Source organism: Pteronotus mesoamericanus, unplaced genomic scaffold (assembly GCF_021234165.1).
Source record: "Pteronotus mesoamericanus isolate MK-2021 breed Mesoamerican mustached bat unplaced genomic scaffold, CSHL_Meso_final contig_601, whole genome shotgun sequence".
NCBI lineage: Eukaryota > Metazoa > Chordata > Mammalia > Chiroptera > Mormoopidae > Pteronotus > Pteronotus mesoamericanus.
The window spans coordinates 1,102,750-1,129,361 of record NW_026555215.1 but is presented as its reverse complement, the minus strand read 5'-3'; the positions used below and the strand labels follow the sequence as shown (position 1 = coordinate 1,129,361).

General features: G+C 38.7%; 1 protein-coding gene across 1 annotated transcript in view; it reads left to right on the top strand.

Moving 5' to 3' along the window:
* Positions 1-5,835: 5,835 nt before the first annotated feature.
* The window catches only part of RP1 (RP1 axonemal microtubule associated), a 348,078-nt gene continuing 327,301 nt past the window's right edge, over positions 5,836-26,612 (top strand). Inside the window, 1 exon segment of the mRNA XM_054580711.1 lies at positions 5,836-5,914. The gene's annotated coding sequence lies outside the window, so the exon portion shown is untranslated.

Sequence of the window (26,612 nt, the reverse complement as noted above, 5' to 3'; positions counted from 1 at the left end):
CAAAACCATAGGGAAGCCTGGGCTTCAGCTGGCTCCTGCAGGGAACCCAAAGCCCTTTAAGAAGCTCCACCTAAAGAGCACCAGGAGTCTTTCTCCAGTGTGCAGACGTGGTGAATTTCCAGGAGAAAGCAGGATGGGTGGATTCAGGGCTTTGTGGCCTTACTCTGAACCTTCCTCAGTAAGCTGGAGGGGACTGCAGAGAAGGGCTGTCAGAAGCTAGCTAAGGCTTAAGTTTCTGCAGCAACTCGAATGAGGTTTCATAAGCTAGCAAAGCTCAGGAAAATGCAACTTAATTATACCCGCAGGCAGGTGAGGTCTGGGGATTTGCTGAAGGAAGGAAGACTGATCATTCTAAAGATAAATCTTTATTCACTTCACTTTTACTCTACTATTATTATAAGTTCCTAAAACCTGTTCAGAGAAACAGAGGGGACATTTTCTATCAGAAAAATAAACGCACCTTAGATATCGCATGTTTTGGGAAAGGTTTTTAAATCTGAGGTTCAGTACAAAACAGTCTGAGCATCGCTTTATTTCTACTGACTGTTCTTCCCTAGATAGTATAATTTTGCATCCTTTGATGACATCAGGACCCTTCCCTTGGCAAAGACTGAGGCCAGGTGGCATAATACAGTAATTAGGTAGAGAGACAGGCTGATGGAGTCTTTTCAAACATCTATAGATCTGTTTGGGGGGCTCACCAAATTTGTAATCTTCACAATATTTGTATCCAGTCAAATAGGCCCTCAATACATGTTTATTGATTGAAGAAATAAAATGAATAATTTCTTTTGCTCTGTTGCTTGCTTAGACCTTGAACTTAAACCTGATCATGCAGATATAGCAGCTGTCTCCAAGAAGATTAAATAGTCAAAAGGCAAAGATCAGGCTCTATTACTAAAAGGGGCATTTGATCTTAGGAAAATGTTCCATTTCTCTGGGCCAATGTCCAAGTACCTGAGACCAAGTTGACTTTAGCTCTGACCTCAGTCTCACTTCATTTTTCAGCTGACCAGCCCGTCCATGCCGCTGCCTGCCGCCTGCCGGTGCCTTCAGTGCTGGCGCCGTGGTGTGTCTGCACTTGAGGAGGCTGGAGGGAGTGGCACAGCTTTGTATCTGTGTGGTTTCTTTGCTTGATGGGGATGAAGTGTAGACTGGAATGTTTTCATATATATTTCACATTTTATTACTTGTCGTTGTGACACACGATTGAGAATCTGACTTAATTGTCTGGTGATGCTGACTTTTTCAAGTCAGAAGTGATGCCTTATGTAAGAGCACAGTGAAGTATTTTGCTGGAAACTTTTTCAAATATTCACTAAACTACTATCTCTAATTCAATGGCAATCTAGTAGGCATAATCTCCTTATATATTGATGCTTTGTTGCCAGCTTTCAATCATATTGTTTAAGAATCAGAAAAAAAAATCCTGTAGGCAAGAGATTATTAGCTCTGTTAAAATCTGAGATTTAGAAAAATTAAGAGCATTTTCTAAATTCCTGTACTGAGAGACAAATTTCTGGTCCATATATGTTATTCTTTTTAACAAGAGGTAAAATAGGTAAATAGATGAATAAGTAAATACATAAATACAAATATGTTCAGTTCCTAATAGTTACTAAAATATTATTCTCTGAAAGATAGCTCAGAAATATTTTCTTCATTCTATAGCTCATGGGACAGTTTGGACAAGGTAGAAATGAAATCACTTGCCTACCAGTATATTAACAGAAAAACTGTTAATTCTTCTAAATTCTTCTAAATGATGTATTGAGATAGAAGCATATTGTTTCAGACAGACCTAAGTGCTCCAAGTGAAAGGAAATGGGGTGACATGCTATACAGTGGCTAGGGGAGGATGAACAAAATGTTAACCAGACTGGCTGCAGAAGGCCTTTTAGTGACATCAGAGCTGAGACCTAAATGAGGAGGGGGCGCCCTTGTGATATTTAGGGAAAAATTGATCCAGTGTGTGCAAAGTCCTGGAAGGGGCCAGGACTAGTGAAGAAGAGGACAAAAAGAAGGCCAGTGGTTGTTTATTTGTAGCACTTGGCATTGTCTAAAGCAATGTTACTTGTGAAGTTATGAATTGTCTATCACCCCTACAAGAATATAACCTCCAAATTGCCAGGGATTTTGTTTAGCCCTGTTTACTATTCTTTTCCAGCACCTACCACATGTCTGGCAGGTAAGAGGTATATAGTAATATTATTGAATGAAAGAAAAAATATTCTAGGTATACGAAAGTCTATTCAACCCAGTTCCTGACTTCGCAGGCAAATTGACACCCAGCAGAGGTGAAAAGACTTTCAGCAGGAATGGGACCAGGCCTAGGTTTTTGGCTGATGGTCCTCTGATTTTTCCCCTGTACCATCCTACCCTCTGCTGTTTAAATTGCTAAGAGCCAGTTAAGTATTTTAAAAAGCACAGGTTCTTCCAGATAGAATTTCCTGCTTTCTGGATTTCACATTCTAAGGTCATATTCAAAAAATCTTTGCTTCTTGTGTGTTCCAATTAAAAAATAAAAAAAAAGAAAAGAAAGATATTTTCAGCCCCAAAGAAAAAACCAGATTGTGCCTTTTCTGTAAGCATTAAAACCAATTTGAGACTATAACTCAAAGCAAAACAAAACAAAACAAAACCTGATTTTAAAATGGGCAAAAGATTTAAATAGATATTTCTCCAAAGAAAATAAACAAATGGTCAATAAGTATAAGAAAAGATGTTCAACATCATTAAGTATGGAGAAATGCAAATCAAACTACAATACAATGAGACATTACCTCACACCTGTTAGGATGGCTATTATTTTTTTAAAAAGCTAACTGTTGGTGAGGTTGTGGGGAAATTGAAGCCTTTGTACACTTTTAGCATGAATGTAAAATAGTGCAGCAGCCATGGAAAACAATGTGGAGATTCTTTAAAAAATTAAAAATAAAACTACCATATGATCTAGCAATCCCACTTCTGGGTATATACCGAAAATAATTGAAATCAGGATCTTGAAGAGATATCTGTACTCCTATGTTTACTGCAGCATTGTTAAATAGCCAAGATATAAAAATATCCCAGATGTTCATTAACAGATGACTGGATACAAAAGATGAGCCACATACATACAATGGAACAATGCATACAATTCATACATACATACATACATACAATTCAGCTTTAAAAAAAGAAGGAAATTTTGCCACTTGTTACAACACGGATAAACCTAGAGGATGTAATGCTAAGGGAAGGAAGTGGATCATTGAAGGACAAATAATGTTTGATTCTATTTTTACATGGTATCTAAAAATAGTCAAAATCAGAGAAGCAAAGAATATAATACTAGTTACCAAGGGCTGAAGGAGGGAGGGGAAAAAGGAGAGTTGTTGCTCAATGGGTATAAATTGCTGTTATGCTAGATGAATAAGTTTTAAAGATCTGTTGAACAACATAGTGTGTATGGTAACAATGTGGTATTTTTCACTTCAAAATTTGTTTCAAGGGTAGATCTCATCTTACATGTTCTTGCCACAAACAAGTCCCTCTTCCCCCAAAACAACAAAAACAAAAGAATACGAAGAAATTCTGGGAGGTAATGGATATGTTTGTTCCCTTGATTGTGGTGATGGTATCATGAATGCTTGCATATGTCCAAATTCATCAAATTGTACACATTAAATAGGTGTAGTTCCTTATATATCAATTATACCTCAATAAAGCTGTTAAATAAAAAACCAATATAAAACGTTCAACTTGGAGTTCTGGTGACTAACATGAAGGTATGATGATGAAAAATGATTTCATACATTTATCACCCTCTGGGACCCCCACCTCCCTGGGCTGCTGGCAGTGCTCAGAGCCTATCTCAGCCTGGCCTGAAAGTATCCAGCCATGTACTATGAAAAACAGAGACATCTATTGAAGAAGATACGAGATACCAGAAACATTGTACGTAGGACAATGATGCCTTGATCCCCTTCAAGTGGCACCTTGGGACCTCACACAGCTCTCCTATACTCTCTTCCACTGTTCAAAACAATCTGCAAAATCCTTTGTTAGAATCACTCTAACTGCCCTGTTGTATTTTCCTGAATCTCATCAATGTTCTGAAATACCTTCCCTTTCAAAGGCAATTTTAGTTTTGGGAAAAGTCAGAAGTCACAGAGTGCCTAATCTGGGCTTTAGCGGGGCTGAGTCACCTGGGAGATTGGATGTTTTGCCAAAAAACTCTGCACTAGGCACTATGCATGAATAGGCAGACATGTTGTCTGATGAAGTTGCCAATCCCCAGCTGCACATAGCTGCGGCCATTTTCATCATATTGCATCTCTCAACTGACAAAGAACATGCAGATACTGTTCCTTATTAATTGTTTGGCCTAGAGAGCATACTCATGATGAACAACACCTTCCCAATCAAAACACACAGTTAACATGACCTTGTTTTTGCTGCAACTTTGCCACACCTGTTTCAGCCATTGAGAACGAGGCAACTTCCATTGGGAAGACTGAGCCTTCGTCTCCGGTTATGCCCTTCTTGAGGAAATCTGGTTCATTGGTAGCAGTTTGAATCAAGTTATTAGCAACTGGAGCACAATGTTACTTCTCCTCCGGTAGCTTAAGCCACAGAATGAATTTTGCCACAACACTTTTCATGCCAAGATCTTGCATCAAAATCTTGGACACAATAGTTTTTGCAATCTCCAGATCAGCTTCTAGTTCTCACACTGTCATTTGCCACTTTTTGTTGATTGCAGCCCATACACATTCAACATTCTCAGGTGTTCTGCTTGTTGCAGGCCTTCCAGAACACGGATCACTTTCAACAGATTCTCGACCATCTTTGAAGTGTTTGTTCCACACTTACTTGCGCTGCTCTCATTGCGTCCTCCCCGAAAACCTTCTGAATCATCCAAATAATTTCCATGGAGGAATGTTCAAGCTTAATGCAAAATTCAATGCAGATTCATTGCTATACTTGCTCAGTCATTTTGAATGTGACAGCCACACAATACACATGTTCATTCAGCAGAGCCTACCACCTCCACTGACTAATACAATGAAGTTGTCATTGTTCACCCACACACATTCCAGTCCACTCTCTTTGGATGTCAGGTCACATCAATGTCATGCAAACCATTCTCATTATATTAAAAATGGCTGGACTTTGTTCCCAAGAGACCTCATATATGATTGTTGAGAGGATAAGTGAAAAGTAGAGAAAATATGTGCATGACGATAGGTATCTAGTATGAAAGATATTTGGCTTGTGAACTCATGGCAGGCCTGTGTTTAAATTTAACAGACTCTAAAGAAATATTTGTTGAGTTTAACCAATTTACTTGTTACAGGGACTTGAACTCCACCTCATGGCGTCTAACAAAACTAAAGTATATTTTTCAAGATAAATATTCAAAATAAAGTAAAAAGCTCATCTGTTCGTGTGTCACATATTTATGTGCTACAAAGGATCTATTAATTAGAGTAAAAGAAGATGGGATGTTTTTTGTCCACTAATAAAATTTAATTATACTTAGAATAGGTTATTGGATATTATAAGGGAACTGGAGAGATAAGGAAACACAGTTATATGTGCTGTAGTATGTAAAGTTCCTTATCACAATAAAAGGAATCCACTCACCATTACATAATAACAGTCATGAACATCAGACTAGCTGTGTTCTCTGCCAGTGGGTGGTTTGGGAGTTATGTGAAGTGTTTGTTGTTACTACAGGTAATAAAAGTGACAACACAAACATCACTTTTCCTTTTGACCAGCGCAAACAGAAACCAGCGTCTGCATCTGAGCAACATGCTCCCAGCGATGCCAGATCTTTTGCTCTGATATTCCAAACTTTAGCTCTCTTGATTAAGCCTTTCTGGAAGAATTTGAGGAATTTCTGTATACATTTTAGAAATTACAGGTAAATTATATGCTTTTATTTCTCCTTGCCTTTTTTGTAGGCAGTGGTGATTAAAATTTTAAGTTTTATAATTAGGTTTTTAAATGAGAGAATATTTAACTTTTATTTAAATGTGGAAGATTGCTTAATGGTGTAGAAAGCATGCCAAAAATGGTAAAGAAAGCAGAAAAAGCCTGAACTAAATAATTTTTATCTTGGTTACTATGGGGAAGGTAAGTGAACTTGTTTTTCTTGCACAGGCATTTCTGCAGATGTTTCTAAGATATTCTAGGTTTGAGAGGTTGTTTAGAAAATTATCTTCAAGTTCTGTAGCTTGTGGGCCATAATCAGACCTGGGACTTGATCCTTAAAGCCCTGGGGGACCACTGGAGGGTGTTAGGCAGAGGGTTAGTATGATCAATCTTAGATTTTAGAAATAATAACAGACATTTCTTAACTATGGAGGCCAAAAGGAGAGTGGCTCACAGTGGGGCAGGACCAGAGGGAGGCCTGAACATCATTTGGGAGGCTACTGAGACAGTCCGATATGAGACAACTATTAAGACTAAGAAGGGCCAGATCAAAAAGTATGAAAAAATATTCAGAGCATGAGATGACCTGGAGCTATGTTTAGCGACTCAGTTCCCAAATGGAATAAGGAGGAGTTTAATATGGCTCTGTGGTTTCTAACTTGGATGACAATTTTTCATGTTCTTTTGATTGCAATTTTTGACATTCGGTTAGTAACATTCAAGCTGCAAACACATTTCCTAGTCTGCAGAACGGATAAATTCAGAGGATAAGATTCAAGGCATCATAGCAAGAACACAGGATGTGCCTGGGCCTGGTGGGCTCTGTTGGTTGGAACACCAGCCTATACACCAAAAGGTGCAGGTTTGACTCCCAGTCAGGTCACATACCTAGGTTGTGGGTTTGATCCCTGTTCAGCACATATGGGAGGGAACTGATTGGTGTTTACATTGATGTTCTTTCTTTCCCTCTTTAAAAACCAATGAACATATCCTTGGGTGAGGATTAAAAAAAACAAACAAACAAACAACACCTCCGACAGGATGTAGAGTCAAGAGGGTGTAGTGTGGGTCTGAGCTAGAACCCAGTTCCTTCTGAGTGTGTTCTTCAGAGCTCCCCACGCTGGATATACTAGTGCTACGTGAATGTTAGTTGTTATCTTGGATTTTTTTTCTTACCAGTTTAAGTGTAAAGTTTTTTTTTCATTTCTGTTAAGTCACTAGATATTCTGACTGCTGTGGAGCTGGATGGAGCATTAGGGATCCACTGAATCCTGGCTCCTTTCAGACATAAGACAGGCCAGATGTCTTAGAGTAGGTGCCAGAAGAGTACAGGTGAGGAGACTCTGTCCTAACTCACTCAGTGCTGTGTTCACTGTGCACACTCCCCAAGTGAGCAGAATGCTTCTGGTCTCTAAGGTTTCTGACTGGAGGCAGAATTGCTTGGTGGCTCAGAAAGCCTGCTCCAAGTCCTTCACCAGTGAGAGTTCTTTCATCTCTCCCTTTCTGTTTCCAAAATCTGTACATTGGGAATGATAAAGGTAGGGCTGTGTAAGGCTATCATATACAGTGCTTAGCATTTTGTGAGCACTTGACATATAAACCAACAGATATTATTTGTTTGGGATTTGACATGCTGACATTGTCCAGTCAGGGAGACCTACATGGTTTCTTGCACATGTGCTGACCTCCCTATGTGGGTAGCATTCAATGGGTGTATGTGGAACTACAAGTGGAGCTTCCAGTTCTATAGGAAATATAGGCTTCCAGTGGAGATATAGGCATGTGGCTGCTCTCGTAGTCCCCTCAGCATTGATAGCAGGGCCATTGGCAGCCTCAGGAAGCATTGATACAGTATTTGGATGCAAGAGAGATGACACCTGATTGGTGGACGGCATCACTGAATGAACCATGTTACCCCAGGAGATGTGGCTCCTCACAAAAAGGTCTGTCCATATGGCCCCACAGACTGAAAACCAAATTGAGTGAAAGCTTCTGCTACTGCAGTTTCTTAACAACTCTACAATGTCCTTATTTCATTTGAGAATTTGAAATTATTGGCATAATACTATCACAAAAATATACTATGAAATCACTTTCTTTCTGTTGGCCAACCAGAACTTCTACAATTAAAATTTTTAGCATAGATTCCGAGTAAATTCAAACTGATTGTTTAAATTACTTGTCATCAGCACTATAGCAACAGGTATTTAGTTTCTGTTTGTATTTACTTTATTTAGTACCTTACAGTTATTTAATAGCAACATAACACAAAAGCCAGGCAGCACCCTTGGAAACCTGTTGACACGATGAAGACCTGAGTGTTACCATAGGTGTAGGGTTCCTTCAGTGTAAGGAAATGCTAGAGAAATTTGGCAGGCATAACTTAGCTGATCAAGTCACATAGAAAACATAGTTGTTCAGCTTTTACAAAAATAAATTGTGCCATGTAAATTCTGATCATTGGATTATTTTATTTCAGGTTCAATTACTTAGTTACAAAAATTTTTTAGTAACAAAAAAAAAATCAATAGCAAATATCATTGCTAGAACATTCTACTTTCTATATCTGCTTGATGAATGTGATATTCCAACTGAATATATATCTTGATAATATAAGAACTAATATCAAACTATCATAATATAATAACTATACTCAAATAACAGAAATCTACTCAAGTACATAAAAATAATTTTTGAGAAGATATTTCAAATTTTTATAGCATTTCAGGGACATTAATATAAGTATCACTTATCAAAACAAACTACTGTAGCTACAGAAAATATATGAGATTCACATCAAGTGACTTCATGGTCCCCTAACTTGTCTAGAGAAATATGAGATGCTAATAATTAATATTAAGTAATTCAAAACAAATCTTCCTAAAAACTCAGTGATGTGTCTATGACTCAAATGATTCAAAGCTCAGAATTTCAAATTTATTGTTTTAGATATATTCATCTGTGAAACTGGTGAATAAGGATATAACATAATATCTTAAGAAAATTAAAGCCAATTGATAATTGCTTTTTTAAAAAGAATGCATGATTCACATCTAAAGTTACCTGATATTCCAGAGAAGGCATTCCTCAAGAGTGTATTGAAATGATTACATTTTTTAATGATCTATAAACAAGTCTCTGAAATAAGTTAAAAGAAATATTCTTAGTAATATTAGGCTTTGAGAAGTATTACTGTAAATTTATAATTATCTTCTAAGATTTCAATATTAATTGATCAGAACAGTGTTTTCATTGATACTTTTTAAGGTGACATCTTCTTCAAAACTAAATAGGAAAGCAGTTTTCCAAAAGTCTTTGAATGTCCCTAAGGAAGTTCTGACAAAGAGAGGAGGCCAGCCAAACACCTCCTAATTCTACAGACTGACCTGAATGTATGATGCGTTGCTGGTCAACCAAATGGGCCATATGAAAGGACCTTTTATTGAGGCCCCTGAGAAGCCCAAGTCCTACAACATTCAATGTGTCCCAGTAATAATTGTGGTCTCTTTCCCTTAAGTCTACAAGCTGTCACTCTATGACCTGCTTCTAAGTCTTACCACTCTGATAGGGAGGAAATTGAATCTAAAGAAAGAAGGAAAGAGGAAAATGTAATTAGTTTTTCTGTAAGGCCCATAACAGAAGGGTTAGTGCTCTAGCTTGTCTCTGGCTGTTATGTGGCTTCCTAAGAAGATCTGAGATTGGAACTAGGCTGCCAGGGAGGAAGTCCAGGGCCACTTGTCCTCTCAGTCATAATGGATAGCTGGATTCCTGAGACATGCTCCTCTCAAAGAGAATGGCAATGCAGGGGAGTGTCCTTTCCCTCCCTGGGTCTCCATTTCCATGTATGTGATGGAGATAAAATATATTTCTTTTAGGATTCTTTGATTTTGAAGAGTCCAGTATATTTTAAATATCTCATGAGCATTAACTATTATGATGATGATGATGATGATGATGATTTTTGATGCCTAAATCTTCTCACCTTGGCCCCAAGGCCCATACATTTGTCTAACAAATGGAAATAGCAAGAAGGAACTAATCTATAAGCAGTAATATCAGTTATTCCAGTAGAACTGTGAGTAAACTTATCCCAGGAAGAACTATTTCAAGTTAGGTTGATGTGATAGACTTGGTGGTCTATGGCTTTCCTTACAGAAATGATGACTCCCTATAAAATTTCAGTCCAGGTCTCCTGTTGGTGGGACTTGCAGCCTCATCCCTGTCCTGTTATTTGTGATGCTGGGAATGTCAGGGATGGTCAGTGCAAGGAAGAGGTATTGTTTGAGAGAATCAAAGCAGTGGTTCTCAACCTCTGGAGGACTGTTTTGTTACTGTAGGCTATATTTATGGAAAGATTTCTCCCATTTAGTCATTACAAGGTCTGATGATGACACTCAAATGAATGCCACTATTTATAGTGCTCCTGGTACCTGGCACATTTTATGACACAGGGAGGGGCATGGCCTCTAGGGCCAGGGTCTGGCTTGAATTTGAAACATGGATCCACCACTTCATAGTACAAACATGCGTGAGTTACCTAAGATCCCTAAGCCACCATTTCCTTCTTGGTAAAACAGGGAGAGTAGGAACATTGACCTCAGAAAAAAGGAGTGTTCTGTAAATGTTAATTGTCACTGCCATCTCATGTCACCTTCATGACATCTTGCCTGGTCATTGTTCTAGCCCCGGGTCACAGAATGTGAAACTAGGCTCAGAGACTTAGCTAAACTTGGTGTGTTCACTTTAAGCCTGTGTTTCAGCATCAAAGGAAGATTTCAGCCACTTCTACTTTGAACTTCAGAATTCTGATTATCCCTCATTACCAACAGCATAAGTTTTTAAAAAATTTTCCCAACTTTTATTAATATATAATTGACATATAACATTGTGTAAGTTTAAGGTGGACAATGTGATAATTTAACCTTTCAAAAATTTATAGTAAACATTGAGTTACATAAACCCAGTAACATAGTCTGGGAATGTACAGTATAAAGTGAAAATAAACAGAAGGCATGGAAAAATCTATAATTATAGTATAATAATTTAACACTTTTTCTGTAAAAGCAGTTTTAGTGGAAGGGAAGAAAAAGAAAATGAACAACAAAAGAAGAGGGTATTTGATCTAATAGGTTCATACAGCTTTTGATTGTTTTAAAAAATCATACTATTTATACATTCTAAAGCTGTCAATTCACCCCCCTGAAAATGTCTACAATGTGACAAAGATTCTGAAGGAAGTGCCAAAAGAATACTCCCAAAATGCTTGAGTAATAGCAGCATCTCAGGAATAAATGTGTAACTTCTCCAGACTTTCCCTTTATGGGAAAACAACAGCATCCATTTTGGAAGATTTGATCTGACCTGAAGCCCAGCACTGCTGACCAATTACCTGTGATGGGAACTGCTGAGCACCTTCCAGTCCGGCCTCCTTCAGGGTGGGAAGAGCTCTGTGAGAAGTCAGCAGAGCTCACAAGGTTGTTGATTCTTCTAATGTGACAGCAATCATCTGCAGAATGAGCAGGAAGGGGACGTGGGGAAGTCTCCAGCTTCTTGGGAGGAAGATGTTAACAGACATGAGTGCATTAGCTAGATGGGATTTGCAGGTGGCAGAGGATTTCTATGGGGAATGAGCTCTTGGATGTGTGTTGAACAGAAGAGTGCTTACTGTGATCCATTCAGTATGCAAGGTACTAGGGCAGACTGCAGTATACAAAGTAGAGGGGCCCATTCATGGAGCTGACCTAAAAGCAGCTAAAGCCTTAGCAGGCCCAAAGCCCTTGTCCAGCAGGTCCTCAAATAACATCATTTTGTGCATCTTCTTTTCATTATGACATTGGTGACATGCCAGAGGAACCTAACTTTGTTTATATCAATTAGCCTAAGGTTGAAATTGGTTTTGTTATATGACATTTTTCTTTCAGTTGCATAACCTATTGATGATGTTAAGTGAGAACTTACCTCATCGGATTCTACCCAGACATGAGGGATACCTCATTCTTTATTATATGCACATGATAAGAGAGAATTCGCAAAGTCCATCAACAGAAGACAAGTCATTAAGGGTCTGAAACGCTGCCCTTGGTCATTATTTTCTGGGGGTGAGGAGCTGAGCATGGAGGGCCCTGAGCTCTTGACAGGCCTGATTGCTCAGGGATGTTCAGGGCCTTGTGTTTTGTTAGGGGGAGACCTTCTGTACTATTGTCCTAGGGCTGCTGTAACAAGGCACCACAGACTGCGTGGTTTAAGCAACAGAAATTTAATGACTCATAGTTCTAGAAGCCAGAAGCCTAAGATCACGGTGTTAACGGAGTTGCTTCCTTCTGAGGGTTGTGAGGGAGTACATGTTCCATGCCTGGTGTTTTTTAGCAATACTTGGTGTTCCTTGGCATCATCTTATATGACATTCTTCCTATGTGAATGTATGTGTCTGCATCCAAATTTCCCCTTTTTATAAGGACAATGGTCATATTGGATCAGGGGTCCACCTTACAGCAGTTGACCTCATCCTAATTATTTTTATTTATGTATGTGTGTGTGTGTATATATATAAATCTGCAACAACTTTTTTATTTCAATATGGTCACATTTTGAGGAACTATGAGTTAGGCTTTAACATATGGTTTTTGGGACAAAGATACAGTTCAACCCAATACACACATCTTCCCTTCTCCTGATAATAACCTTTGACTCCTCTTAACATAAATTTAATTGATGTTTTTCTCCCCATAAAAGAGGGAAATGAGGAGACTTGAATGCCATCAGATTCAGTGGAGGAGGCACTGAGCTTCCCCCAAGCTTTCCTAGAGGTAGATCAGGATGCTAAAATTTAATAAGCAAGTCCTCTGAGTTCCTCATTCCAAATCACTCAAAGGATAGGTCACTTTTTTTCTTTTTTTTTTTTTTGCTGTGTTCCGGGAGATGAATGATGCCTTTCCCAAGTCAAAGCCCCACCTTCTCCTCTTGGGAGGAGGACTGGACAGAGCAGGTGCTTGTCAGACCAAAGCAATTCAACTTGAGAATCTCCACCTGTGGCTGCTTTAGGTCAGCCTTTCTTCTTCACAGCTGTTTGAGCACAGTTCCTTTTCTTTGTCTGAGTTGTGATTTTTGTAGCCTCAGGTGGGCCCACAAGGGCTGCGGGGATGTGGTATAAAGAACCATGGCTGAGTTCACAGCCACTTCTGTCTCCCCAGATCCTGGGCCTCCCCAGTCCCACTGTTCCAAAGAAATAAAGGGATTATATAAGAAATTTAATGCTGATAAACTATTTGCAAAGGGCTCAAACCAGCAATTACTATAAGCTATAGGGACAAGACAAACTTACAAGGTCAGGTAAAGTGTACCAAATTAACTAACAGAATGAGAAGGTTCTCAGGTTCTCAGTCACCATGTGGAGTGTCAGCTGAGGTACATGGTGGATGTAAACCGCTCAGAGGCTCACCCTGGTCCAACCCTAGTGTGAGGCAGGGAATGACCGATTTACCTGCATATGGTGGCCATAGCTCTAGACACATCTTAGCTCTGGGTTTTCCTTCATTTTCTTACAGTTGATTTGAATACTAAATTCTTGTAGCTCAAAAGACAATCTGGCTTTGCTTCTCCAAAGACAAATCTTTAAGGAAAAGTCTCTTTAAAATACGCAATTATTTTGTCTTTTTACAGCTAAATGCCTTATTTGATATATTTTGTCAAACTTTCCTTTAGTCACAGAATGCACTATTGTTATTCATCAGTTAAGGCGTTTGGACTTGCAGAGGGGTGCCCATACTTCCATTGCATTCTGGTAAAATGGCCAGTTTAATATGAACATCAATATCTCAGCAATTTTTTTTACATGCTCAGATTGAAATACCTTTCAGGAAACTACAAAAGATTTTATTTTTATAGCATAATTCAAAGCTTATCCAGGTCACAGACATTTCACTTATTATCAAGAGGCTTCCTGAGGGAAGGTAAAATAAAAATATAGACATGCATTCTTTCATAACTTAACTTTTTAATAGGTGGGACGGAAAAGGAAAAATGTTCCTACTGGTTTTGAGATAATTATTTTTAGTGTAATGGTCTTTGAATGTGATATAAGCAATGGTAAGCTAGACCTCATTTTATAGATTCAGGAAAAAATACCACCCTGTGTGGGGAAAAAAATCAATTATAAAATCATGGATTTGAGAATGTTTCATAAAATTTTGTTGTCCTCTACAGCATTTCTGTAAAATCTTTAAAAGAAATATTTGTAGTTTGTATGATCCCCCTGTGATGGTTTCATTATATCAGACGAATGCCTACACTATTTATTTTCTTGCCTGTATGTGTGTATTTGGGGTGGGAGAGGTGAAGAGATTTCTTTCTAGCTGAATGTAGGTGCCACTCTTAGATAATTTTGGCTGAATATAACTGAACCATGAAAACATAGGCTTAACTATATTTCTTTTGTATTAAAAAAAGGTGAGCGTATAGTCCAGGGCTGTTACGATGCATCTATAATACTGAGACCTAGGATCCTTTGATCTTTTCACTCTGCTGTGAATGGGTACCATTCTCAAGGTCCCCTTGTGGTTCAAGATGGTTGCAGGAGCCTCAGCCATTGAACCACATTTTAGGACAGAAAAGTGGAAGAAAGGAAAGAAAGGAGCCCTTCCCTATTCAGGAGGTTTTTAGAAAGAACCATCCAACAATACTGCTTCCAACTCAGTGGCTAAAATGGTAGCATGGTCACAGGTGGCTGCAACAGAGACTGGGAAATGTGCTTGGCTTGGAAAGAAAACAAAAAAAGACAGAATACTTCCATAAAAAGAAGGAAAGAATGGATTTTAAAATAAAGCTATCAAACCCTTGTATATGGCCCAAAAGCTACTTGGTGAATTGAAATTGTATCAATTGGCCAAAACTGGTATACATGTGATGTTTTGTTGATTTCTCTTCTCTCTCGGGTAGGAAGCTTCTTTACCTCAGAGTGATTCACATGAACCTAGGAGAGAGAACACTAGTCATGAACAAATGTTGAGCTCACCTTGACTTACCGTGGGCAAGGACATTAAAACTCTTGTGCTCTTTTATAGTTTAGGGAGTTGAGAGTGAAGATGAATAGTGTGAGAAAAATACTTTCAAGTTCCTAAAGATGAAAGTCAAGTGCTCTCTTATCATGAATGAGAACAAGCTGAGGACCTCTCCAGTTTCCTTTGTATAGTCAATACATGGGGTGAAACCTAGGGAAGACTCCTGTTTCCTCATTAATTTGGAAATCATGGACATTATCAGTAGCTCCACCATTTTGTGTCTGCGTGACTGAGGATAAGTTATTGAACAGTACTAAGTCTCAGTTCCCTCATCTTTAAAGTAGGAATAAACATTCCTACTTTCTGGACTGTTATGAGGATTAAGAAAAAAATCAAGGTAAAGAGCCTTGCTTAGTGCCTGGCACATACTAAGTACTCAGTAAATATTAATTGTAATTATTAATAATGCCAAGAGCAGAATCAAAGTCTTAGTAGTCATGTGGAACATTCAGTGACCCAAATACCTTTATTGCTGGGTTGTCTTGAAGGAGAGATGATGAAAGCCAGTACATATCACAATATTAATCCTCACAAAATGTTGCCATCATTTTTCAGAAACCAATTTACTAAGTATTCAGTGTTCTGTGTACCTTTTGTTTTGTATAGTTTGGAGTATTTGTCAAACTCTTCTTAACTATTTTCAAACAAATAAGCAAACACACAGAACATACATTCTCACAGAAACCCAATGGCCAAAATATGTTGTAAACTAGCTTTGCAATCCAGATTAAATAATAAAAGCTACTCACAAACTCTGTTTCCGGCTTGTTAGACATGATTTTAAATAGAAAACAGAAAGAATGCCCCACAGAAATCTCTATATAACTGAAGTTTGGAAGTGACTCATGAAGTGAGTCTTGAAGGAAAGATTCCTTTTAAACATGTGTTATTGCCACTGCTGAAATGTGACCTCCTCGCCTCCTGTGGCCTTGACCGGTTGTGACCTGGGAGCTGTCTCTGTATCCTAAAGGATGTTTGCTGCTCTGTCTGCCAGTCCTCCAACCTCCCCTTTCTGCCTGTTGAGGCTGTTCCTTCCCTTACAGAAAGGTCAGGCTTCGAGAGCTCTGTGGTGGCCCTGCCCAGAACATGCACACCGCCTCCTTCCACCTACCTTTCTCTGTTAAATGCTAATTCCTCACCCTCATGCTTATCTCTCTGTAAGCCTCTTTTGCTAGTCTAATTGTCCCAGGGCAGTCTCTTAATTTCGCAGCACACATCACACTTGTAATTACTTGTTAGAGCTCATCTTCCCGGGGAGACTTAAATTCTGGGTCACAGGGATTGTCTTCCTGTTTATGGCTGTGTCCCATGTCCAGCCTGATGCTGGATACATAATAATTGTTTTATAAATATTTGTTTGTTGTCTAAGAGATGCAGCCCCTTTCCTCTCATTGCCATAGAAAGGTTCCCGGGACTTGGTGCCTCTGAACAGTCCATATCCCCATGGAACCACTGGTGTTAGGCTGGTGACATCAATTAGTTCATCCCATCCTTTTTAAGGTAAGGTAACAGTACTAGTTAGCTGGGTCTGCCAAGCAGAGTGCCACAAACTGGGTGGTTTAGACAATAGAAATGTATTGTCTCACAGTTCTGGAGACTAGAAGTCCCAGATCAAGGTGTCAGTAGGGCTGGTTCCTTCTGAGAGCTGTGAGGGAGGGATCCTGCCTGTCCTCTAGCTTCTGGTGTTTGCTCACAATCTTTCACTCCTCAGCTTAAAGAAGCATTACCTCATCTTTGCTTTTCATCTTCCTATGACTTTCTCACTGAGGAATTTGACAGTGTCCAAATTTTCCCTTTTTTACAAGGACACCAGTCATGTTGGGTTAGGGCTGACTGAAAGGACTTCATTTTTAACTTGCTCATTTGCCAAGATCTCACTTCTAAGTAAGGTCACATTCACAAATACTGGAGGTTAGGATTTCAGCATTTTGAGGGGGCTGGACGCAATTTAGCCCATAACAATGACTAAGTTTATATCACATTGTCCTTTCTACAGAAAGATGATGCTAATTACCCAACATTTTTAGAAAATAAGGGTTGCGTTATTTTCACAGGTCTAGTCTTCTTTGTTATCTTTTGTAAGCAAGAACCGTAAGACAGAGGGAAATCTGGGTTACAAATTAAGATGTTGGTTTGCTTAGGTAATGAAGCTTGTTTGCTAAATTTGGAAAATCATCTCCACATGATGTTTTCCACTGACTGACATTAGACCCACTTGGCTGCATATCCTCCAAGAAGCATAGTCACAGGAGTTCATTTATTTTCATAAATCAATAAACAATTGTTCAGAGAAAGTGACTTTGTCAACCATTTAATTAAAGTCATCCAATATTTGAAATTAGAAATAATTCACATTTTGCCACATATTAGCTGTGTGGCTCTAGGCAAGTCACTTAATCGTCTGGACATCACTGCGCTATCTGTAAAGTTCTGGCACTGAATTAGGTAACCTCTAAGGATCCTCCTTAGAGGTTATATGGCTGGAACCTTTTTGGGATTATGTGGTTCTTTCAGTGTTGAAACAGAAAAATCCTCTAAGGAATTGGGCTGTGCAAATATAAAAAGGAATCAATTACTGAAGCACTTTTCCTATTCCTTCTCATCAGTAAGTATGAGGTGGTTTTAGCCTCAGCACAGAAGAAGGATTCTTGATCACTGCCTTCATCAGCTTTTATGTGGTCAGTGTCTACTCCTTGCAAGCAACGGTCCAGCATGCAGCACTCTCGGCTAACAGGGCCGTATTCCCCTGGCTCACCACAGTGGTCACACTCTGCTGGGTTTGCGGTATCAGAATTCAAATGGGTTGAATGTGTCATTTTCATGCTGAAAATAACTAATTTTCCAAATAGCTATTTCCGTGAGTGTCTGATAACATACTTAAGAACCAAATAAGAGTTTTAGTTACTTGTTACTTGTAATACCCTTTATAATTTTGGCACCAAAACTCCTACTAATAATAGCATCTTTACTATAAATAGAGACTTTTAGATGCCCTCTCCTTCTATTGTACTGCCTCTTACAATACTCAATGTATCTCAAATCTTTTTCCTTATTTTTTCATAATACTGTGACCCTTGATTGTGGGAGGATACGAAATAAACCAGATGTCTTAACCATGTTTGGATAATCAGTCATCACCTTCTTTATTTCCAAGAAAAACAATGCAGAGTGGTTTGACTGAGGTGTAGACTATCCTTTCCATTCAGTCTTTCCAAAGCAAACAGAAAAAAAACAAAACATTGAAATGTCTGCTAACTGTGCTGTGTCAGTTGTGTGGTATTTGGTTTTAAGGATGCAACCATCATTATTATGAAAAGAGAGGTAAAATTGTCAGTGTTTTGTCTCATTTAATATTGAGACCAAAGACAACCTCAGGAGAAAGGAATTGATAATAAACTTTAGTTTTATTATTTAGTTTAATTTGGAATCTAATGTTCGAGAGGAATATAAATTTGATGTGAAGTTAATGGGACAGCTCTCAATGTTATAGCCTTTCCCTCCAACTTAATACTTAGATTTACATTTACATAATATGTATTTCAGAACTTTGCTTTTTTCAAAAAAAAAACCCTTCACTCTACAACATTATAATGAGTGGATTTACAGCAACGTCACAACAGAGTCAGTCATTAAATTAATTTATCCCAATATTTTATAGTCTGTGTTTTGTATCAGTCACTAGATTAGGTGTTGGGCATACATGGCATCTTTTAAAGCAAAATAACCTTATGAGATTGGAACAATGTTAACTTTTAGATGAAAAGAGGATAATATATAGGGGTTAAATAACATGCTCAAATTCATCCAATTAGGAAATCATATACTTGGGATACCATCATGGAGCAGGACCATTTTATTCAAACTATGAGCTTTTTCCAAAAGTCTGGTGTTTTGTTAGTAGGGGCCTCATTTGTGCAAATGCTGCTGTCACACAGCTTTCCAGGTGAGAGATTCTGGTGAATACAAAGGCCTTTTCTGACATTGATTCCTGGGGCATCATTAATCTAAACCAGGTCTGTACTGGTGGAGTTAGGAGAAGGATTGGAAATAGGCACTAAGGGGCATGCTGAGATAGAGGAAATGTTCCTCAGAGTGCTTTTTAGAGGATCCTGAAAGTGCACACCATCATTATGATAAAAGGGAGAATAAAAGCACCATCAACAAACTATAAATAACGCTATTGGGAGCCTAAGGAGGGAGAGTTCCTGGTATGCAAAAGCTGTTCTGAACTCAGATCTAAATGACTACTGAGGGTGGTGGGCTGTATCACTGGGTGAGAGGATAAGGAAAGACCTATTAGAGGAAGGAGCACATGCGATGGGGCTGAAGGATGACTAAGGTTTTGGTAAGAAGAAATTTGGGTGGGAGATGGCATTCCAACAGGAAATGAAAAGAGAGGGACATAAAAGTAGAACCCCTTCCGTAGAGTAGTTTTGGGAACAAATATTGGGAAACGCAGCCTTAAATTTGTATGGTTGGGGCCTGGGAGCTGATTTCAATACTCTTCGAGAAGCCTAGGAATGGGCTTGGGTTCATCTATGAAGATTTATTTGAAACTTTGAGTGTATGCCCTTGTTTGTTTTCAATTGCTGCACAAGAAACCAACCAAAGCTAATTAAAAAGCTGACTTAAAACAACAACAACAGTTTATTATTTCTCATGGTTTTGGAATCTTAGCTGGCTCATCCAGAAGTTAGAAATTTGCCAGGACTCCAGTTGGGGGCCTTATTGCTTATTTTCAGGCCTTCTTCATGTTTAATGATTACCTTCTTGCCCCGAGTTTGAGATAATGGCTAATCCCATCAAGGGGTTCCCCATCAAAGGCTACCTTTGGAGACATTTCCACAATTCACTTTGAAACTCCTTTTGCTGTCCAGTATAGAAAGCATACAAAAGAGTAGACATCTTGAGGACCAGTCCCACTCAACGTAAGGAAGAACTTGCTTATATCTGGAGCTAACTACTGGTTTTGTCCTAAGCCAAGAAGTCCTCCACTTTTAGATCAATTGGAGTAGTGGATGCATAACATTGACTCAGAGATTCTGCAAAAGCAAATCCTTCATTCAAAGACTATTACACTACATGGTGGTCTTATGATGACTTGAAATTTAAAGGCCTTGAATTTATTCCTTAATATAACAGAGTTATTGAAATGGAAAAAGGCCAATGAGGGATCTGAAAAGCAGTGCACTTGATAACTGGATGCATAGAAAATTCTCATTTCCATAGCACCATGATTAGCTGGGGAGGGAGGAGTTCTTCCTCATCTGAGAGTATGTGCACCACTTTTTAAATCACTCTTAGCTGCTTTAGAAAGTTTCCAGCCTATGTGCTATTTACATGTTCTAAGGAGGAAAAGAATGAATGAATATATCACTCTTACTGTTGATTAATGACGCTGGTCATCAGCCTTACAACAGCTACTTGCTTAACAACTTCATTAGCAGCTATGGAGGGTGTGTTTCTACTTCTGCATTACTTAATGGTAACCTAATTTTCACTGGGTTTCCTCTCATGCTTTAAAACATTCTTCAAAGGTATGTTAGATATCAGAAGAGTCACTGCCAGCTTTATTAAAAAAAATGATGTCACATCAATCACAATGAAGAGATCCTGGAATACCTACAGGTTCCCATTTTCATTTGGGATCAGAGTACAGTTGATCATTTTTGTTACAGATACGTAACAGTTATTCCTATTCAAAACTGCAGGAAAAATGTTAGAAGCCTGGAAGTGAAAACACTGGGAAGTGATATATTTCAGGGCAAGAGCTAATCTCTTTCCATTTTCAGTCTGGAAATTCACGGGCTCTGTTTCCTAGATAAGACTCCCTGCAGCACTAGCCAACAGGGATGTGGTGGTGAGGCAATCCTAGGTGTGGATGGTGTTATCTATAGCCAAAGGTTAAATTTGATGGGCATTGATTGATCAAGTATGTTTTAAATTTCTCTGTAATGCTGTTATTTCTAGTTTCTCCATCTACTATTCTACAATTTTAAATATGAAATGATAAGATCTATAAGAGAAAGGTATCTAAGACAAAAGCTTGTCTGCTCACCTTTGGTAAGAAGTGTCATCCTGGCTGGTGTGGCTCAGCTGGTTGGAGTGCCATCCCGTACACCAAAGTGCCATGAGTTCTATTCCTGGTCAGGGCACATACCTGGATTTCAGGTTTGATCCCCAGTTGGAGAGCCTGCGAGAGGCAACCAATCGATGTTTCCCTCTCTCTCTTTCTTCTCCTCCTTCTGTTTCTAAAAAATGTCCTCAGGTGAGGATTAAAAAAAAGAGAAATAAATGCAAATTACTTATATATGACTTCCATGGAAGGAAGAAAATGATAAATACTAGAAATAATGAACCCATATTCAGAGTTTATAGTTTACATGGTTTTCCTTATATAAATAAGTGAATTTTGCTAGTGTAATTTTGAAAATATTGTTTAAATTCACATTCCTTTCTTACACAGTATGTTATGAATCATATGTTTAAATTGCTTATGATTAATAATATGGCTAATATGATTTAATACTATGTTATCCTACTTTATTTTATTTACTCCTCAAAATAATATTATCAGATAAATGCTATGGTAACCTCTCCATTGTGTAGATGAGCAAATAGAGACTTAGGGTGCATAATTACTCAGATCATACAGCCAGAAAGTGTTCACATGGCACCAAACCCAGGTGTGTCCATTGCCACATCAGACCTTAACCAGCCTGCTCCACTGGCTTTTCACATGGTTCCTTAAGAACTTCAGACTTGGCTAAATTATTGAGGAGAATCTCAGTAGACATATTCAGAAAAGAGAAGATAGAAATATTAGAAATATTGTCTAAATACAGAGTAAGAAATGGCTCAGAGGAATCAATTCATTTTTTGAGAATATTAGTTAACAAAAATTAGTTGAAATTTTACAAAAGCAATTCCCTATTTCCTTTCTTTTACTTCTGATTTTTGCTCTGAGAATCAAATACTTCAGTATTTCTAAGAAAGATCCTAGGATGATGTGGTACCTTCCAAATAAAAATATTTTATATTATGGTTTCACAAAATGAGCTGTTGTATTCTTTTGGGTAGTTAATCAAAAGGAAGGACGCCAGCATTTGTTAAGCACAAAACACTGCAAAGCAAGTTACTTGATTTAATTTTCACAAGCTCTGTGTCATCTGGGAATTAGTGTAGTCATTTTTCAGCTGAGCAAACAGTCCCAGGAGAGCTAAGCGCCTTAAGAGAAGTTATACATATTGTATAAGCCAAAGGGCTGGGATTCCAACTCATGTCTGCCTCATGCCCTTCTTAGAAATAGATTTATTGTCCTTTGAAAAGTGATGGAAATAAAATCATTTCCCCAAATAAGCAGATTCTTAATTACCCTTACAATTCTTTGTTCCAGTGCTCTATATGTACAGTTGGATATATAGTCAATATGAGTTCCAACTCAAGTTTGATAAAGCTGCACCAGTGTGTTGCTTTAAGAACTGCCAATCTAAAAATAAATAAATAAAATCTTTGAAACAGAAAAGAAAAAGCCTTGGCTGGTGTGATTGAGCACTGGCCTGTGAACCAAAGGACCACTGGATCGATTCTCAGTCAGGGCACATGCCTGGGTTGTGGGCCATGTCCCCAGTGGGGAATGCATGAGAGGCAACCACACATTGATGTTTCTCTCCCTCTCTTTCTCCTTCCCTTCCCCTCTCTCTAAAAATAAATAAATAAAGTTTAAAAAAACCCTGCCAATCTAATCAACAGAGCTTTTGTCTAGGAAGCTGAAATCAGGGGTCTGAAGTGTCCAGACTTCCACTTTGTGTTATCTCGGTAGACACACAGCTGCAAATCAGTAGCTGCAGACAGGCTCCTTTGATGATTCTCAACATTTTCCTCCAAATGAGACAGAAAAAAACTAAGCAAACTGATGATGTTTTACCCATAAATATTCAAGAAGCTGAAATGTAGGATCAATTCTGAAGGCTGAAAGGCAAGGAGGTATTAATGACTCACCTTCCTGAGCAGGTCTGCTCCTCACTTGTCACTTTGGCTAAGGGAAGCTTTCGTGTATGGTGGCATTTTGTTGCCTTTTTTTTAGTATGAGGGCATTTGCGATGGCTGAATTGGCTGCAGGAATGAGTTCTGATATTCCTCACAGGGTCTGGGTCTAAAAGAAGTTCCTAGTCAGGTTCCTTAAAACCCCTGGTCCCATAAGTACATCCAGACCCTCATTCAAAGCTTTGGATGGATCCAGGGTCCCTAAAATCACAGTGGAATGGTCAACGATCTAAATGTAGTTGACAAATGTTAGGAGCTGCTGCTCTTTTGTCCTGTTCACTCCCCTACTCCCTGGTATTCCCTAACCTCAGACTCTAGGTTTCTCATTCCTGCAAATTAACTCTGTTCATCGGACTCTTCCTCAAAATCCTGCATACACAGACCTGCAATTCCCCTATGCTTCTCTCTGAGCTTGCCTGCAGAACACGTAGAGGCAGTTCATCTTCTGAGAAGTGTGCTGCTCTGCTCCGTCCACCTCCTCACATTCCACCTGGGTCAGGAGACACCGTCTGCTTGGACATAGAGAGTCTGGAGCCAGGTGCTCACACTCTCTGACAAAGGTGCTGCAGAAATGGCACAGTGCAGCAGGAAAAGCAATGGTTTCAGCCAGACAGACTTTACTGCAATATTGGCTCCAACACACAATTCTCAGTTTCTTCATATGCAGAATGAAGTGACTGACTACTGTGCAGGGTGGCTGTAAGGTCAGAGTCAATGTATATAAAACATCAGGTATAAGGCTTGACAGGTATTAACTGTTTCATAACTGGTAGCATTTATTGTCTTTCAATGAACTATTTGGACTTTGGAAAGAAAAATATAACTAGACATTATAAAGCCTCTGTATACTTTGTAATATGAAAACAAACCAGGACTTGAGTTCTCCTGTATCAGCCCAGTGAAGTTGGGAGAATGCCTCTCTTGGTTTCGATGAGATCTCACTTCTCTTAGGTATTTTATAGACAGATCTGACAAAAAATAGAAAACTCTCCCTCTAGTACTGTATCTGGACGTTGCAGCCAGAGAAGGCCAAGGAAACCTTTGGAATCTATTGGAAGATTGAAAATTTAAGCTGAAGAGTTGGAAGGATGACAACTTATGAAGGTTCATTAGACAGCAGAATGGTTTTACAAATGAAGTGTCTAAAGTCAAGACTCTCAGGTCATCTAAAATTAGACTGGACAAACACTTAAGAATGAGCTATGTAGGCAGGGAAATGTACAGGGTGGCCTAAGGACTTTTTCCATTTCTAATTTGTGAGTGTATGGAAAGGAGACTCTCTCTCTCTCTCTCTCTCTCTCTCTTTCTCTCTGGCCCTCTATCTTTGGATTTTCTAATATATTTTTTAGCCTTATTGGAACTTTTAGGTATATTTATAGATTCTACCTACAAAGCTTAAAATTACAACAAAAATGCCATTTCATGTACTGATTAATCCGTTTTAAATCCTGTCTTGCAAATTTCTTCTATAAAGCAAAGCTGTCCAATCATGTCACCTTATGTCTGTTGCTATTTTTGAATTACATTTGCAATAGAGTTAATCCATCTTTGATAAGGGATTCAATATTCATTGGGAGATCAACTTGTGACTTTATGCTGTGAATAGAGCTTCAAGTTTTGGAACATTTTTCAATTTAAGTTATCCCCTGGGATAGAAAGCCAGTCCAAATGCAGAGTCCTTTGTGCTATAAAGATTGAAGAGGCAGTCTTACAGAAACAATGCTTCAATGGTGCATAACGCTTTCAGGATGGAATGTTATGGAAGAGTGCAATTTGCTTTGAACATATAGAAGGGAGTTGGGTGTGAAACAGCAAAAGTGGGATTGGAGAGGCCATAGGAGAGACCAGTAGGGGATTAAGAGGGACCCAGAGAAATTTAATCATGACCCTGAGGTTAAGGATTAAGCTCAGAATCTGGACTGGTACCGGAAACGTGCTTTGAAGATTATAGCAAGCAGTTGGGCTGGAATTTAGGAAAATAGCTATCGTGTTTGGATCTCAGCCCAGTAGGAAGCAGGACCCAAAAGAAGAAACTGGATCACAGGTGTTGGTAACAGAAAAGGCTTTGGACACTAAACTGACATTTCAGTTTAGCCTGAAGCTTTATAATTGTCAGGTTAGGTGAGAAGCTAGAGTCAGTAGCCTGAAGGTGCTGGTGTAGCTAAGTGAGAATATTCAGGGAAAATGTTATTAAGTAAGATTTACAAGATGAAAAACCGTCACTACTTGACTACATATCCAGATGTAGGTCTACCTTGATTTCAGAATCCCTTGATTTTCAGCTTTTATTCAGATACTGGGTCTTCTATCAGGAAAGTAAAACGAAAGGAAATTAAACAAACACTTCTAGAATGTTGACCATTTCAAAAGTACTTAGCTAGGCACTTTGCACATGCTACTCACGGAACTGTTATTGCAGCCTATGAGACAGGTATTTTTGTCTCTCTTTTGCAGATGTGGAGACTTGAATAGATAAGTAACTCACCGTGGTACACTCAGTTACCTAGCGGTGGCCTTTAGACTTACTTCCAGGTCTTCATGTCCCCATTCTTTTGTGGGGAAGGAAAGTCCCCACTCTTTTCACTCTCCTGTGCTGCTTCCTGTAGATGTCCAGTGACTCCAGGGGCTGGGCCTGGCACACAGAGCTTTCAGCAGATACTGTTGACTTCCTCCCTCCCTGCATCTCTCTGTCTCTCTCTTTCTCCTGCTAATCTCTTAAAAATCCATTTTCCCCAATTAAAAAAAAAAATTTTTTTAAAAGCAGTTTTATGTTCACAGTAAAATTGAGCAGAGATTTCCTATTACTACTATAGTTAACTACCAAACAGGGCTCAGCCTCTCCTCCTGCTGTTCCAATATCCATTCATCTCACGACAGGTGGGTGACCTCTCTGAAATGTAAATCAGATTACTTCACCAGAATAAAATCCCAAATCCTTACTGTGGTTTAGAGAGCCCTAAACAGTCTGTTCTCTTCCTGTTTCTCTGATGTTATCTTTTGTCACCCTCTACTTTGTAATTCTCACCCAAGGATATGCTCATTGATTTTAGAGAGAGAGAAAGGGAGAGAGAGAGAGAGAGAAACATCAATCAGTTGCTTCCTGCACAGGCCAGGACTGCGACTGAATTTGCAACCCGTTGGTGAATGGGATGATGCTCCAACCAACTGAGCCACACACCAGGGCAGCTTTGTTCATATTTTTAAGCCACACTGGCTACATTCCTGTCTTGGGGCCTTGCTAATCCTGTTTCTTTTGTTTAGAATACATTTCTTCTATGTGTTTAAACGGTTTTTTATGCTACAAATTTAAGTCTCACCTTAAATATCCTAGAGAGAATTTGCCTGAGAAATTGAGTGGTCCTCAGCACTTTCTACTAAATTACACCGCTTTATTTTTTTTAAATCACTTTTTTCAAGTCTGAAATTATCTTATTCACTTATTTTCTTTATTTATCTTGTCTGTAATTTTATCAATTAGTTTTTACAGCATAAATAATCACCCCAAACTTAGTGAAACAACCGTTTATTGAGCTCACACTTATTTGGACGAGCCAAGTGGACTGGGCTCAGATGAATGATTTTCTG